This window comes from Delphinapterus leucas, chromosome 16 (assembly GCF_059928025.1).
Source record: "Delphinapterus leucas isolate spDelLeu-1000000601 "Yukka" chromosome 16, BTC_Dleu_Yukka2, whole genome shotgun sequence".
In the NCBI taxonomy this organism is placed as follows: domain Eukaryota; kingdom Metazoa; phylum Chordata; class Mammalia; order Artiodactyla; family Monodontidae; genus Delphinapterus; species Delphinapterus leucas.
This window is the reverse complement of record NC_143144.1, coordinates 59,381,573-59,399,289: the sequence shown is the minus strand read 5'-3', so window position 1 is coordinate 59,399,289 and position 17,717 is coordinate 59,381,573. Positions and strand designations below refer to the sequence as shown.

The 17,717-nt window shown below is 39.3% G+C and overlaps 1 long non-coding RNA gene across 1 annotated transcript in view; it reads left to right on the top strand.

The window, feature by feature from the left end:
• LOC111172390 (uncharacterized) overlaps positions 1–10,975 on the top strand; it is a 41,163-nt gene extending 30,188 nt beyond the window's left edge. The window contains exon 4 of the long non-coding RNA XR_016388148.1: positions 9,184–10,975. This is a non-coding gene — a long non-coding RNA (uncharacterized LOC111172390). The remainder of the gene's footprint in view (positions 1–9,183) is intronic.
• Positions 10,976–17,717: the final 6,742 nt, after the last annotated feature.

Genomic DNA, 17,717 nt, shown 5'->3' with positions numbered 1-17,717 from the left:
TGGCCTGTAGTTTTCTTTCTTTGTGACATCCTTGTCTGGTTTTGGTATCAAGGTGATGGTGGCCTCGTAGAAGGAATTTGGGAGTGTTCCTTCCTCTGCTATATTTTGGAAGAGTTTGAGAAGGATAGGTGTTAGCTCTTCTCTAAACGTTTGATAGAATTCACCTGTGAAGCCATCTGGTCCTGGGCTTTTGTTTGCTGGAAGATTTTTAATCACAGTTTCAATGTCAGTGCTTGTGATTGGTCTGTTCCTATTTTCTATTTCTTCCTGATTCAGTCTTGGCAGGTTGTGCATTTCTAAGAATTTGTCCATTTCTTCCAGATTGTCCATTTTATTGGCATAGAGTTGCTTGTAGTAATCTCTCATGATTTTTTTTATTTCTGCAGTGTCAGTTGTTACTTCTCCTTTTTCATTTCTAATTCTATTGATTTGAGTCTTCTCCCTTTTTTTCTTGATGAGTCTGGCTAGTGGTTTATCTATTTTGTTTATCTTCTCAAAGAACCAGCTTTTAGTTTTATTGATCTTTGCTATCGTTTCCTTCATTTCTTTTTCATTTATTTCTGATCTGATTTTTATGATTTCTTTCCTTCTGCTAGCTTTGGGGTTTTTTTGTTCTTCTTTCTCTAATTGCTTGAGGTGCAAGGTTAGGTTGTTTATTCTAGACGTTTCCTGCTTCTTAAGGTGGGCTTGTATTGCTATAAACTTCCCCCTTAGAACTGCTTTTGCTGCATCCCATAGGTTTTGGGTCGTTTTGTCTCCATTGTCATTTGTTTCTAGGTATTTTTTTATTTCCTCTTTGATTTCTTCAGTGATCACTTCATTATTAAGTAGTGTATTGTTTAGCCTCCATGTGTTTGTATTTTTTACAGATCTTTTCCTGTAATTGATATCTAGTCTCATGGCGTTGTGGTCAGAAAAGATACTTGATACAATTTCAATTTTCTTAAATTTACCAAGGCTTGATTTGTGACCCAAGATATGATCTATCCTGGAGAATGTTCCATGAGCACTTGAGAAAAATGTGTATTCTGTTGTTTTTGGATGGAGTGTCCTATAAATATCAATTAAGTCCATCTTGTTTAATGTAACATTTAAAGCTTGTGTTTCCTTATTTATTTTCATTTTGGATGATCTGTCCATGGGTGAAAGTGGGGTGTTAAAGTCCCCTACTATGAATGTGTTACTGTCAATCTCCCCTTTTATGGCTGTTAGTATTTGCCTTATGTATTGAGGTGCTCCTATGTTGGGTGCATAAATATTTACAATTGTTATGTCTTCTTCTTGGATCGATCCCTTGATCATTATGTAGTGTCCTTCTTTGTCTCTTTTAATAGTCCTTATTTTAAAGTCTATTTTGTCTGATATGAGAATTGCTATTCCAGCTTTCTTTTGGTTTCCATTTGCATGGAATATCTTTTTCCATCCCCTTACTTTCAGTCTGTATGTGTCTCTAGGTCTGAAGTGGGTCTCTTGTAGACAGCATATATAAGGATATTGTTTTTGTATCCATTCAGCCAATCTGTGTCTTTTGGTGGGAGCATTTAGTCCATTTACATTTAAGGTAATTATCGATATGTATGTTCCTATTCTCATTTTCTAAATTGTTTTGGGTTCGTTATTATAGGTCTTTTCCTTCTATTGTGTTTCTTGTCTAGAGAAGTTCCTTTAGCATTTGTTGTAAAGCTGGTTTGGTGGTGCTGAACTCTCTCAGCTTTTGCTTGTCTGTAAAGGTTTTAATTTCTCCATCAAATCTGAATGAGATCCTTGCTGGGTAGAGTAGTCTTGGTTGCAGGTTTTTCTCCTTCATCACTTTCAGTATGTCCTGCCACTCCCTTCTGGCTTGTAGGGTTTCTGCTGAGAGATCAGCTGTTAACCTTATGGGGATTCCCTTGTGTGTTATTTGTTGTTTTTCCCTTGCTGCTTTTAATATGCTTTCTTTGTATTTAATTTCTGACAGTTTCATTAATATGTGTCTTGGCATATTTCTCCTTGTATTTATCCTGTATGGGACTCTCTGTGCTTCCTGGACTTGATTAACTATTTCCTTTCCCATATTAGGGAAGTTTTCAACTATAATCTCTTCAAATATTTTCTCAGTCCCTTTCTTTTTCTCTTCTTCTTCTGGAACCCCTATAATTCGAATGTTGGTGCGTTTAATGTTGTCCCAGAGGTCTCTGAGACTGTCCTCAGTTCTTTTCATTCTTTTTTCTTTATTCTGCTCTGCAGTAGTTATTTCCACTATTTTATCTTCCAGGTCACTTATCCGTTCTTCTGCCTCAGTTATTCTGCTATTGATCCCATCTAGAGTACTTTTAATTTCATTTATTGCGTTGTTCATCATTGTTTGTTTGCTCTTTAGTTTTTCTAGGTCCTTGTTAACTGTTTCTTGCATTTTGTCCATTCTATTTCCAAGATTTCGGATCATCCTTACTATCATTATTCTGAATTCTTTTCAGGTAGACTGCCTATTTCCTCTTCATTTGTTAGGTCTGGTGCATTTTTATCTTGCTCCTTCATCTTCTGTGTGTTTTTCTGTCTTCTCATTTTGCTTCACTTACTGTGTTTGGGGTCTCCTTTTTGCAGGCTGCAGGTTCGTAGTTCCCGTTGTTTTTGATGTCTGTCTCCAGTGGGTAAGGTTGTTTCAGTGGGTTGTGTAGGCTTCCTGGTGGAGGGGACTAGTGCCTGTGTTGTGGTGGATGAGGCTGGATCTTGTCTCTCCAGTGGGCAGGTTCACGTCTGGTGGTGTGTTTTGGGGTGTCTGTGGCTTTACTATGATTTTAGGCAGCCTCTCTGCTAATGGGTGGGGTTGTGTTCCTGTTTTGCTAGTTGTTTGGCATAGGTTGTCCAGCACTGTGGCTTGCTGGTCGTTGAGTGAAGCTGGGTGCTGGTGTTAAGATGGAGGTCTCTGGGAGATTTCCGCCGTTTAATATTATGTGGAGCTGGGAGGTCTCTTGTTGACCAGTGTCCTGAAGTTGGCTCTCCTACCTCAGAGGCAGAGCCCTGACTCTTGGCTGGAGCACCAAGAACCTTTCGTCCACACGGCTCAGAATAAAAGGGAGAAAAAGTAGAGAGAATTAGTAGAAGTATGAGGAAAGAAAGAAGGAAAGGAGGAAAGGAAGGAAGGAAGAAAGAAGCAAAGAAGGAAAGACAGGAGGGAGGGAGGGAGGAAGGAAGGAAGGAAGGAGGGAAAGAAGGAAAAAAGACAGAAAGAAAGAAGATACAGTAAAAATAAAATAAAGTATAATAAAGTTATTGAATTAAGAAATATTTAGAAAAAAAAAAAGGGACGGATAGAACCTTAGGACAAATGTTGGAAGCAAAGCTATACAGAGAAAATCTTACACAGAAGCATACACATACACTCTCACCAAAAGAGGTAAAGGGGGAAAAATCATAAATCTTGCTCTCAGAGACCACCTCCTCAATTTGGGGTGATTCGTTGTCTAAAGGAGGGAAGGAAGGAAGGAAAGAAAGAAAGAAAGTGAAGGTAAAGTAGCATATGGTATTTGTTTTTCTCTTTCTGACTTACTTCACTCTGTATGACAGACTCTAGGTCCATCCACCTCACTACAAATAACTCACTTTTGTTTCTTTTTATGGCTGAGTAATATTCCACTGTATATATGTGCCACACCTTCTCCATCCATTCATTTCTTGATGGACACTTAGGTTGCTTCCATGTCCTGGCTATTGTAAATAGAGCTGCAATGAACATTGTGGTACATGACTCTTTTTGAATTATGGTTTTTCAGGGTATATGCCCGGTAGTGAGATTGCTGGGTCGTATGGTAGTTCTATTTTTAGTTTTTTAAGGAACCTCCATACTGTTCTCCATAGTGGCTGTATCAATTTACATTCCCACCAACAGTGCAAGAGGGTCCCCTTTTCTCCACACCCTCTCTAGCATTTATTGTTTGTAGATTTTTTGATGATGGCCATTCTGACTGGTGTGAGGTGATACCTCATTGTAGTTTTGATTTGCATTTCTCTAATGATTAGTGATGTTGAGCATTCTTTTATGTGTTTGTTGGCAATCTGTATATCTTCTTTGGAGAAATGTCCACTTAGATCATCTGCCCACTTTTGGATTGGGTTGTTTGTTTTTTTTGATATTGAACTGCATGAGCTGCTTGTAAATTTTGGAAATTAATCCTTTGTCAGTTGCTTCATTTGCAAATATTTTCTCCCATTCTGAGGGTTGTCTTTTGGTCTTGTTTATGGTTTCCTTTGCTGTGCAAAAGCTTTGAAGTTTCATTAGGTCCCATTTGTTTATTTTTGTTTTTATTTCCATTTCTCTAGGAGGTGGGTCAAAAAGGATCTTGCTGTGATTTATGTCATAGAGTGTTCTGCCTATGTTTTCCTTTAAGAGTTTTATAGTGTCTGGCCTTACATTTAGGTCTTTAATCCATTTTCAGTTTATTTTTGTATATGGTGTTAGGGAGTGTTCTAATTTCATTCTTTTACATGTAGCTGTCCAGTTTTCCCAGCACCATTTATTGAAGAGGCTGTCTTTTCTCCATTGTATATTCTTGCCTCCTTTATCAAAAATAAAGTGACCATATATGCATGGGTTTATCTGGCTTTCTATCCTGTTCCATTGATCTATATTTCTGTTTTTGTGCCAGTACCATACTGCCTTGATTACTGTAGCTTTGTAGTATTGTCTGAAGTCAGGGAGTCTGATTCCTCCAGGTCTGTATTTCTTTCTCAAGATTGCTTTGGCTATTCGGCGTCTTTTGTGTTTCCATACAAATTGTGAAATATTTTTTCTAGTTCTGTGAAAAATGCCATTGGTATTTTGATAGGGATTGCATTGAATCTGTAGTTTGTTTTGGGTAGTATAGTCATTTTCACAATGTTGATTCTTCCAATCCAAGACATGGTATATCTCTCTGTCTGTTTGTATCATCTTTAATTTCTTTCATCAGTGTCTTACAGTTTTCTGCATACAGGTCTTTTGTCTCCTTGGGTAGGTTTATTCCTAGGTATTTTATTCTTTTTGTTACAATGGTAAATGGGAGTGTTTCCTTAATTTCTCTTTCAGATTTTTCATCATTAGTGTGTAGGAATGCAAGAGATTTCTGTGCATTAATTTTGTATCGTGCTACTTTACCAAATTCGTTGATTAGCTCTAGTAGTTTTCTGGTAGCATCTTTAGGGTTCTCTATGTATAGTATCATGTCATCTGTAAACAGTGACAGCTTTACTTCTTCTTTTCCGATTTGTATTCCTTTTATTTCTTTTTCTTCTCTGATTGCTGTGGCTAAAACTTCCAAAACTATGTTGAATAATAGTGGTGAGAGTGGAAAACCTTGTGTAGTTCCTGATCTTAGAGGAAATGGTTTCAGTTTTTCACCATTGAGAATGATGTTGGCTGTGCGTTTGTCTTATAGGATGGAATGTCCTATAAATGTCAATTAAGTCCATCTTGTTTAATGTATCATTTAAAGCTTGTGTTTCCTTATTTATTTTCATTTTGGATGATCTGTCCATGGGTGAAAGTGGGGTGTTAAAGTCCCCTACTATGACTGTGTTACTGTCGATTTCTCCTTTTATGGCTGTTTGCATTTGCCTTATGTATTGAGGTGTCCTATGTTGGGTGCATAAATATTTACAATTGTTATGTCTTCTTCTTGGATTGATCCCTTGATCATTATGTAGTGAGTGTCCTTCTTTGTCTCTTGTAATAGTCTTTATTTTAAAGTCTGTTTTGTCTGATTTGAGAATTGCTACTCCAGCTTTCTTTTGATTTCCATTTGCATGGAATATCTTTTTCCATCCCCTCACTTTCAGTCTGTATGTGTCCCTAGGTCTGAAGTGGGTCTCTTGTAGACAGCATATATACAGGTCTTGTTTTTGTATCCATTCAACCAGTCTATGTCTTTTGGTTGGAGCATTTAATCCATTTACATTTAAGGTAGTTATTGATATGTATGTTCCTGTTACCGTTTTCTTGATTGTTTTGGGTTTGTTATTGTAGGTCTTTTCCTTCTCTTGTGTTTCCTGTGTAGTGAAGTTCCTTTAGCATTTGTTGTAAAGCTGGTTTGGTGGTGCTGAATTCTCTTAGCTTTTGCTTGTCTGCAAAGGTTTTAACTTCTCTGTCGAGTCTGAATGAGATCCTTTCTGGGTAGAGTAATCTTGGTTGTAGTTTTTTCCCTTTCATCACTTTAAATATGTCCTGGCACTCCCTTCTGGCTTGCAGAGCTTCTGCTGAAAGATCAGCTGTTACTTATCAGGATTCCCTTGTATGTTATTTGTTGTTTATCCCTTGCTGCTTTTAATATTTTTTCTTTGTATTTAATTTTTGATAGTTTGATTAATATGTGTCTTGGCGTGTTTCTCCTTGAATTTATCCTGTATGGGACTCTCTGCGCTACCTGGACTTGATTGACTACTTCTTTTCCCATATTAGGGAAGTTTTCAGCTATAATCTCTTCAAATATTTTCTCAGTCCTTTTTTTTTTTTTTTTTTTTGCGGTACACGGGCCTCTCACTGTTGTGGCCTCTCCCATTGTGGAGCACAGGCTCTGGACGTGCAGGCTCAGTGGTCATGGCTCATGGGCCCAGCCGCTCCGCGGCATGTGGTATCCTCCCAGACCAGGGCACAAACCCACGTCCCCTGCATTGGCAGGTGGACTCTCAACTACTGCGCCACCAGGGAAGCCCCCCTTTATTTTTCTCTTCTTCTCTTGGACCCCTATAATTTGAATGTTGGTGCATTTAATGTTGTCCCATAGGTCTGTAAGGCTGTCCTCAATTCTTTTCATTCTTTTTTCTTTATTCTGCTCTGCAGTAGTTATTTCCACTATTTTATCTTCCTGGTCACTTATCCGTTCTTCTGCCTCAGTTATTCTGCTATTGATTCCTTCTAGAGAATTTTAAATTTCATTTATTGTGTTGTTCATCATTGTTTGTTTGCTCTTTAGTTTTTCTAGGTCCTTGTTAAATGTTTCTTGTATTTTCTCCATTCTATTTCCAAGATTTCGGATCATCTTTACTATCATTATTCTAAATTCTTTTTCAGGTAGACTGCCTATTTCCTCTTCATTTGTTTGGTCTGGTGGGTTTTTACCTTGCTCCTTCATCTGCTATGTGTTTCTCTGTCTTCTCATTTTGCTTCACTTACTGGGTTTGGGGTCTCCTTTTTGCAGGCTGCAGGTTTGTAGTTCCCATTGTTTATGGTGTCTACCCCCAGTGGCTAATGTTGTTTCAGTGGGTGTGTAGGCTTCCTGGTGGAGGGGACTGGTGCCTGTGTTCTGGTGGATGAGGCTGGATCTTGTCTTTCTGGTGGGCAGGACCACGTCTAGTGGTGTGTTTTGGGGTGTCTGTGACCTTATTATGATTTTAGGCAGCCTCTCTGCTAATGGGTGGGGTTGTGTTCTTGTCTCGCTAGTTGTTTGGCATGGGGTGTCCAGCACTGTAGCTTGCTGGTCTTTGAGTGGAGCTGGGTCTTAGCTTTGAGATGGAGATCTCTGGGAGAGCTTTTGCCATTTGATATTATGTGGAGCCGGGAGGTCTCTGGTGGACCAATGTCCTGAACTCGGCTCTCCTACCTCAGAGGCACAGGCCTGACACCTGGCTGGAGCACCAAGACCCTGTCAGCCACACGGCTCAGAAGAAAAGGGAGAAAGAAAGAGAGAAAGAGAGAAAGAGAGAGAGAGAGAGAGAGAGAGAGAGAGAGGGAGAGAGGGAGAGAGGGAGGGAGGGAGGGAGGGAGGAAGGAAGGAAGGAAGGAAGAAAGAAAGAAAAAAATAAAGTTACTAAAATAAAAAATAATTATTAAAAATAGAAAAATTTTAAAGTAATAAAAAAAGACAAAAGAAGAAAGAAGAGAGCAACAAAACCAAAAAACAAATCCACCACTGATAACAAGTGCTAAAAACTATACTAAAAAAAAAAAAACCAACAGACAGAACCCTAGGACAAATGGTAAAAGCAAAGCTATACAGACAAAATCACACAAAGAAGCATAAACATACACACTCACAAAAAGAGAAAAAGGAAAAAAATATATATAGAAAGGAGGAAGAGAGCAACTAAATCAATAAACCAATCTACCAATGATAATAAACTCTAAATACTAAACGAAGATAAACCTAAAGCCAGGAACAAATTAGATGCAGGAAGCAAACCCCAAGTCTACAGTTGCTCCCAGAGTCCACCATCTCAATTTTGGGATGATTCGCTGTCTATTCAGGTATTCCAGAGATGCAGGGTACATCAAGTTGATTGTGGAGCTTTAATCCGCTGCCCCTGAGGCTGCTGGGAGAAATTTCCCTTTCTCGTCTTTGTTCGCACAGCTCCTGGGGTTCACAATAAAGCTTTGGATTTGGCCCTGCCTCTGCGTGTAGGTCACCTGAGGGCGTCTGTTCTTCGCTCAGACAGGACAGGGTTAAAGGAGCCGCTGATTGGGGGCTCTGGCTCACTCAGGCGGGGGGGGGGGGGGGGGAGGGAGGGGCACGGAGTAGCGTGACGTTGCACCAGCCTGAGGCGCCGTGTGTTCTTCCGCGGAAGTTGTCCCTGGATCACGGGACCCTGGCAGTGGCGGGCTGCTTAGGCTCCCAGGAGGGGAGGGGAGGGCAGTGACCTGTGCTTGCACACAGGCTTCTTGGTGGCTCCAGCAGCAGCCTTAGCGTTTCATGCCCGTCTCTGGTGTCTGCGCTGATAGCCATGGCTCGCGCCCATATCTGGAGCTCGTTTAAGCGGTGCTCTGAATTCCCTCTCCTCACGCATCCGGAAACAGTGGTCTCTTGCCTCTTCGGCAGCTCCAGACTTTTTCCCGGACTCCCTCTCGGCTAGCTGTGGCGCACTAGCCCCCTTCACGCTGTGTTCACGCAGCCAACCCCAGTCCTCTCCCTGGGGTCTGACCTCCGAAGCCCGAGCCTCAGCTCGCAGCCCCTGCCCGTCCCGGCGGCTGAGCAGACAAGCCTCTCGGGCTGGTGAGTGCTCGGCACCGATCCTCTGTGAGGGAATCTCTCCACTTGCCCTCTGCACCCCTGTTGCTTCGCTCTCCTCCGTGGTTCTGAAGCTTCCCTCCCACCTCCCCGCCCAGCCCCCGTCTCCGCCAGTGAAGGGGCTTCCTAGTGTGTGGAAACTTCTTCCTTCACAGCTCCCTCCCGGAGGTGCAGGTCCCGTCCCTAATCTTTTGTCTCTGTTTTTCCTTTTTTCTTTTGCTCTACCCAGGTACGTGGGGAGTTTCTTGCCTTTTGGGAGGTCTGAGGTCTTCTGCCAGCGTTCAGTAGGTGTTCTGTAGGAGCTGTTCCACATGTAGATGTATTTCTGATGCATTTGTGGGGAGGAAGGTGATCTCCACGTTTTACTCCTCTGCCATCTTGAAGGTCTGTAACTTAAGTTGTATGACATTTTGTTCTCATTCTTGGATCACTTGCTCTGGGGGAAGCCAACTGCCCTGCTGGGGGCACACTCAGCAGCCCTATTGTGATCATCTTCTTTTCAAAATCATTTAATGTTATAAATTTCCTTTCAGGTACTGCTTTAGCTGTGTCACATGTGTGGTGTATTTATGTCACTCAGTTCTACATATTTTTGAATTCTAGAGAATATATACTTTGTAATGTTGGGTATCTTCTAGGTATGTCCATTAGATTAAATTGTGAATTACGTTGTTCAGAATTGTTAAAACTTCTTGATGAATTGATCTTCTTTATCTTAAGTAATGCTTTTTTGCTTTAAAATTTATTTGTCAGATATTAATATAGTTGTTGTTAGTGTTGGCCTGGTATTTTTTTCCATCTTTTTACTTCAAAACTTTTTGTGTCCTTATGATTTATGTCTCTCTTGTAAAACCTCATATAGATAAATTTACTTTTAATCTATCTTTGCTTTAACTGGGATTGTTTAATCCATTTACTATGATTACCGACATATTTGAATTTCCTTCTATGTGATTTTTATCTGTTCCACCTTCCCCACATGTATCTTTTTCTATCTTTTCTTGCCTCTTTTAAAGGGATTGAATATTTTTTCATTCCTTATTTCCCTGTAGTAACTTAGAAATCATACACTTTCTCTATTCTTTTAGTGTTTACCCTTGAAATTTTATTATCCATATTCAACTTTTCAAAGTCCCAAGGTAATCAGTGTAAACCACACCTGCCAATAAAAGACTGTAGAAGGGCTTCCCTGGTGGCGCAGTGGTTGAGAGTCTGCCTGCCGATGCAGGGTACACGGGTTTGTGCCCCGGTCTGGGAAGATCCCACATGCCGCAGAGCGGCTGGGCCCGTGGGCCATGGCCTCTGAGCCTGCGCATCTGGAGCCTGTGCTCCGCAACGGGAGAGGCCACAACAGTGAGAGGGCCGTGTACTGCAAAAAAAAAAAAAAAGACTGTAGAAAACTTTGACTCCAATTATCTTCCTTCCAATTTATATGCTATTATTTTCATGCACTTTAATTCTGTCTTGTTTTATTTAAACCCCATAAGACATTGTCATTATTATTTAATCTAGTTATTGTTTTTTTAGAGTCACCCACGTATTTACCACTTTCTTTGCTAATTATTTTATCTGTGGTCTCAAAAAACAGATCATTTTCCTTCTACCTGCATTACAACCTTTAGAATTCCTGTAGTGTGTTGGCAAACTCAGTTTTTGTTTGAAATATTTTTGTTTCATTCTTGTTTTTGAAAGATAGCTTTACTAAATATATATTCTAGGTTTATAATTATTTTATTTGAGCATATAAATATATTATTGTTTTCTGGCTTCCATTGTTCCTTCTGAAATGTCAGCTGTAAATCTAATAATCTTTCTTTTGAAAGTAGTGACTTTCTGTCTGCTTTTAAGACAGTGTTTTTGTCTTGGGTGTTCTGCAGCTACACTGTGCTGTTTCTAAAGGTGGGTTTCTTTTCTCTTTTTTTTTTTTGGCCACACTACTTGCAGAATCTTAGGTCCATGACCAGGGATCAGCAGTGAAGGTGCAGTGTCCTAACCACTGGACCACCAGGGAATTCCTAAAGGTGGGTTTCTTTTTTAAAAAAATTATTTTATTGACATATACAGCAAAGTGATTTAGTTATACATATTTATGCATTCTTTTTCATATGCTTTTATATTATGGTTTATCACAGGATATTGAATATAGTTCCCTGTGCTATAGAATAGGACCTTGTTGTTTATCCATTCTCTATAGGATAGTTTGCATCTGCTAATCCCAGACTCTCAATCCATCACTCCCCTCCCCCTCCCTTGGCAACCACACGTCTGTTCTCTATGTCTGTGAGTCTGTTTCTGTTTTGCAGATAAGTTCATTTGTGTCATATTTTAGATTCCACAAATAAGTGATATTTGTCTTTCTCTTTCTGACTTACTTCACTCAGTATGATAATCTCCAGGTCCATCTATGTTGTTGCAAATGGCATTATTTCATTCTTTTTTATGGCTGAGTAGTACTCTATTGTGTGTGTGTGTGTGTGTGTGTGTGTGTATATACACACACATATATATATATACACTACATCTTCTTTATCCATTTATCTGTCGATGGACATTTAGCTTGCTTCCATGTCTTGGCTACTGTAAATAACTATGCCACATTCTTGAATATCATCTAGTTTAAAGGTTCCTCAGTTCTGTTTACTTTTTCCCCATCTCAACTTTGAAGAGCTTTACCCCCAAAGCTCACTTTTAGTCTTAATAACTTCTCACTAAACTGTGCTTTCACTGTTATCCATTCAACCTTCTTCTGGGTTGTTGGAATCCTAGACCTTGTGCCTGTAACATGCTTTGTGTGGAGTTTAAGCTAAACCACAGATGAGCCAGTCAAGTTTAGGAGCTTTTCTAGGATCTGTGTCCTTTAGCTATTTCACTTCTCATTTGAACTTACAGATTCTTGAAAAGTCCAAGGATTTTCACAAAAGTCTCTTATAAAAAGACATGTAGAACCTATCAAAAAAGGGATTAAGAAAGAGGTGGGGGTGACATGAGGACTGCTCTTTTTAAGGCAGGTACTTATAAGTTGAGTTTTTCTTATGTAGGCATTATTTCAAGCAGTAGTGTTTGTGTCCAATATTGGGCTCACAGATGAAGCCTGAGACAGAGAATTTGACAAGGACAAAAGAGAACAACAATGTTAGAAAATGTGAAGAGTAAAACTAGTGTTAAGAGGGCCTAATAACAAATTTATTCCTGACTATAAAAAGACAATTTAATGATTCCATTGAGGACCAAATGGGAAAAGACAGCAATTGCTTTAGAAAGGATTTAGTCTGGATATTAGGAAGACCGTTCTGACAACTAAAAGATATTGGATGCTGGAATTCATTTTCAGAAAAATGGTGAGATCTTCTCTGGAGATATTTAAAGAGAGTACAATCTGCTCTCTTTTCAAACTGCTTGAAGGTGGTTCATTCATTCATTCTACACATATATAATGAGTGGCTGTGTTGTTCTGGATGCTATTCTATGCACAAGGGATACAGCTCTCAAAAAGTAGGAATGAACTCTTTGTCATAGGACTTACATTACAGAGGTGGTGATGGTGGGGGAAATGGATAATGAATAAATGACAAAGCAGTTTCAGATGATACTTGCTATAAAGCAAGATAATTAATAAGAAATGACTAGAGACCTACTTTTAGATCAGGTGGTGATGGAAGGCATTTCTGAAGAGGGGATGTATGAAATGACACATGAAAGACAGGAAAGAGGCATCTCGCATGGATCCATGGAGGAGCAGTCCAGTGAATGGAACAGTGGATGCAAAGGTCCAGAGGTAGGAACAAGTTGGGCAGGTTTATGGAACGAAAAGAAGGCCTGTAAGGCTGAAGCATAGTAAGCAAAGATGGGGAGAATAGTTGGAGATAAGGTCAAAGAGGTAGAATAAACTAAATCAGGAAGAGCCTTCAAGATATTTGGATTTGATTCTGAGAGAAATGGGAAGCCGTAGGAAGGTTTTAAGCAGGGGAGTACTGTGATATGGTTTATATTATTGAAAAATGTATTCTGGCTGTTGTGTGAATAATGCATTAGAAGAATGATAGAATAGAAGCAGGGAAAACCATTTAGGAGACTGCTGTGGAGGTCCAGGTGGAAGACGATGGTGGCTTGGCCAATGATGTTAGCAGCAGATGTAAAGAGAATTAGACAGATCCAAAGATTTTTTCCAATACATTGGTTCTATGATTTTCAGAGGAAATTAATTTTTTATTTCAAAAAGAAAAATAATGTAGGCATGCAAGAAATACAAACGTTTAACTTTTAGTGCCTATGATTTCACAATGGCTTGTACACTTAACATTGTTTGCGGATGGGAAAGGCATTCTTTAAAACGAGAGCACTGATGAAATCAGTGTCATACTGGTGTTATGGAATGGTCTCGATGGAGATGCATTCTCTGGTTTGTACATTGACAAAGACCCTTTTCTTCTTCTCAGTCCTCTGCAGTCATAGCATGCTTATTAGTGATAAGGCTAGAAAGATAATTTATGGCACATCATGCAGAACCTTGTATGATAGGCTAAGGACACCATATTTTATTTTGTAGGGGGAGTCATGGAAGATTTTTCTGAACAGAGGAATACTTATGATTAAAAACTTTTGTTAAAAATGTTAATTTGGTAGGCTTCCCTGGTGGCGCAGTGGCTGAGAGTCCGCCTGCCGATGCAGGGGACACGGGTTTGTGTCCCGGTTCGGGAAGATCCCGCATGCCGTGGAGCAGCTAGGCCTGTGACCCATGGCCTCTGAGCCTGCGCGTCCGGAGCCTGTGCTCCGCAACGGGAGAGGCCACAACAGTGAGAGGCCTGCGTACCGCAAAAAAAAAAAAAAAAAAGTTAATTTGGTAAATAATGGATCAAAGCAGAGAGATCCTGGAGATAAGAGAATCACTTATAAAACTCGTGCAATTACATAGGAAAGAAGTGATAAGGCTTGGGCTTCCCTGGTGGCGTGGTGGTTAAGAATCTGCCTGCCAATGAAGGGGACACGGTTCGAGCCCTGGTCCAGGAAGATCCCACATGCTGTGGAGCAACTAAGCCCAAGCGCCACAGCTACTGAGCCTGCGCTCTAGAGCCTGTGAGCCACAACTACTGAGCTCACGAGCCACAGCTACTGAGCCCCTGTGCCGCAATTACTGAAGCTCACGCACCTAGAGCCCATGCTCCGCAACAAGAGAAGCCACCGCAATGAGAAGCCCGCGCACTGCAATGAAGAGTAGCCCCCGCTCACCGCAACTAGGGAAAGCCCACGCGCAGCAACCAAAACCCAACGCAGCCATAAATAAATAAATAAATAAGTTAGGAAAAAAAAGAAGTAATAAAGCTTTACTTTAGACTAAAATAGAGATACAGGCGGGAGAGGGAGGAACTGATGAGATGAGAAACATTTTGGAGGCTGACTTACAGCCTTCAACACAACTTACAAATGGAACTGATTGGAATTAGTAAGTGGAAGAGAAGTAGGCAAAGGTTGTTTCTGAGATTTTGAATCGAATGACTAGGATGCTGTTAAGAGAAAGTGGAGTACAGAAAAGGAGATGGTTTGGGGCAAGAAGAAATAATAATTCACAATGATGAGAATTTACTTAACATTTCTGAACTGTACGCTTAAAATGGTTAAGATGATAAGTTTTATGTTATGTATCTTTTTACCACAATTTTTATGAAAAAAGAGGAAACAAAATAAAGGAAAGAGTAATAAAGGCAAGCTATTCTGTGTCAGCAACAGCAATCTGCCAAAGGACAGTCTGGAGAGACAGAGAAGAATGCCTTAGTTTGGTGAATTATAGGGCAAGTCAAGGTGACCGATGGTGATTATTCAGCTTAAGTCCTGCAAGAGTGAAACATGGTATCTAATGACCATATCAGCCTGTCCAAAAGCCAGCCCTCCAAGAAACCCTGTGGGGTTTTATTTTGCTCTGGACTTTTGAAGAAATATGTTTCATATTTTTAAAAAATAAGCACCAAGCAATACACAAAGCTGTCCTTACTCAAGTGATCATACCTCTGCCAATGTGCTAGAGGAAGAGTGATGAAATGACACCTCACCTATGGCTTTAAGTGGCTTCTTGCCTAGCCACTGCCTGTATTGTTTAGCTACCCAGGTTTTTTGAGCACCAGCCTGGATGGCTCCCTGTGAGGGTGTTTTTTTGGTGTGTTTCCCACTAGTCATGGTTATCCCTTCCTTATCTGTCATTCCCTAGTCTCTCTCTCTCTCTTTTCTTTTTTTTTGTAATTCAGCCATATTGAGGTATAATTGACAAATAAAATTGTAAGATATTTAAAATGTACGTCTTGATGATTTGACATACATATGAAAGGCTTCCTTGAATTCGTTAATTAACACATCCATCACCTCACATAGTCATCTTTTTTGTGTGTGGGAGTACACTTAAGTTCTACTCTCTTAGCAAATTTCAATTATACAATACAGTGTTATCAACTTCTACCCCACCCCAGCTTCCTATCACATTTTATAAGCAACCACTGATCTTTCTATCACTATAGATTAGTTTTCATTTTCTAGAATTTTATATAGATGGAATCATATACAGGATGTACTCTTTCTCTCTGTGTTATTTTATTCAGTATAATGTTTTTGAGGTTCTTCCAAGTTGTTCATTAATCAACAGTTCGTTTCTTTTTTTTTTGCTGAGTAGTATCCCATTGTATGAATATACCACATTTTGTTTACCCATTTACCTGTAGATGGTCATAAGGATTGTTTCCAGTTCTTAGTTTTTACAAAGAAAGCTGCTATTAACATTTAATACAAGTCTTTGTGTGCACATGTACTTTCATTTATTTGGGGTAAATACTTAGAAATGGAATGACTGGTTCACATGGTAGGTGCAGCTGAACATTTTAAGAAACTGACAAACTTTTCCAAAGTGGTTATATCATCTTACATTTCTACCAGCAGTGACCATTTTACATTTCTTCCAGCTACCTGGGAACACTGACAACACCAAATGCTGGTGAAGGTGTAGAGCAGCAGGAACTCTCATTCATTACTAGTAGGGATGCAAAATGGTACAGTTACACTGAAAGACAAATTGGCAGTTTCTTACAAAACTAAACATACTCTTACCATATGATCCAGCAACCCAAAGGAACTGAAAACTATGTCCACACAAAAACCTGCATACAGATGTTTATAGCAGCTTTATTCATAACTGCCAAAACTTGGAAGCAACCAAGATGTCCTTCAATAGGTGAATGGATAAATAACTGTGTTACATCCAGACAATGGAATATTATTCAGCTTTAAAAAGAAATGCACAATCAAGCCATAAAAAGGCATGGAGGAACCTTAAATGCATATTACTAAGTAAAAGAAGCCAATCTGAGAAGGTTACATGCTGTATGCTTCCAACTATATGACATTCTGGAAAAGGCGAAACTATGGAGACTAAAATCAGTGGTTGCCAGGGATTGGAAGGGAGAGATGAATAGGTGGAACACAGAGGCTTTTTAGGGCAGTGAAATTACTCTGTATGATACTATAATGATGGATACATATCATTATACATTTATCCAAACCCATAGAAATCCTGGAGTGAACCCTAATGTAAACTGTTGAGTTTGGGTGATTATGATGTGTCAATGTAGATTCATTTATGTAGATTCATCTCCGATCTGATGGGAGATGTTGATAATAGGAGAGCCTATGCATATGTGGGGACAGGGGCGTATGGGAAATCTCTGTACCTTCCTTGTAATTTTGTTGTGAACATAAACCTGCTCTTAAAAAAATATTTTAAAAAATCACTTAAAAAAAGTTAGAAGACAGCCTATTCTTAGAAGTAGAAGTAGGTATTAGAAGTTGATATGGGCAGAGGTGGATTTCCCATAAGACTAAATTAGAGCCCCTTGAACTGCCATATGTTTTTGTAAAATTTATAAAAATAAGACATTTTTGTATTCTTCTTCTTAGATGGCTCCCCAAATTGTATAAGCTATAGGACACAGAAAATCTAGATCAGTCCAAGATATAGGGGATGGGATCCTTTATCCTGAGTGTTCTTTTTTGAAACTAGCTAAACCATACCTTTCCTGGGAAAGGGGGACTTAGGTTCTAATCAGTGAAAACCTTCAAGATCATTGAATGAACTTGTTATCCTTTTTAGTTTAAGATAAACTAAAAAAGTTTAAAAATTTTAAACATTTATATTCCCAATATAGTTGGGATCTCTCCCAACTATGACAATATAAAGCTATCATCTGTATGTTGGGTGTTCTTAGTCTGTCTTTAATATTTGTCACTTTCTGGGAATTCCCTGGTGGTCTAGTGGTTAGGACTCTGCATTCTCACTGCCAAGTGCCCTGGTTTGATCCCTGGTTGGGGAACTAAAGTCCCACAAGGTGCGCAGTGTGGCCAAAAATATATATATGTTTGTCACTTTCTCTTTGATATTTTAAATTTCCTTTTGGTTTTTAAAATTTCCCTCTTTTTCACCTTCTATTTCTCTTAAGGTGTTATCTGTTATGTTTGTTCACTCTGGTGTTCCTGGTTGTTCAGTCTTTGTTTCTGAATTTTTTTCTTTTATTTCTAATTCTTTCATGAGTTCTGTCACTTTATTTCTGAGTATTTCTATTTCTGATTTCTAGTATTCTTTTATGTCTTGTATCATTTAAAAATGTTTTTTGGTTTGTTCTGAAGCAGAATATAATAGCTTTAATATGTTCTGGTGTGCTTTCATTTTCATTGTCTGTAAAAGTGTTATCTGCTTCTCATTCTCCTTATAATAACTTTTATTGGATTTAA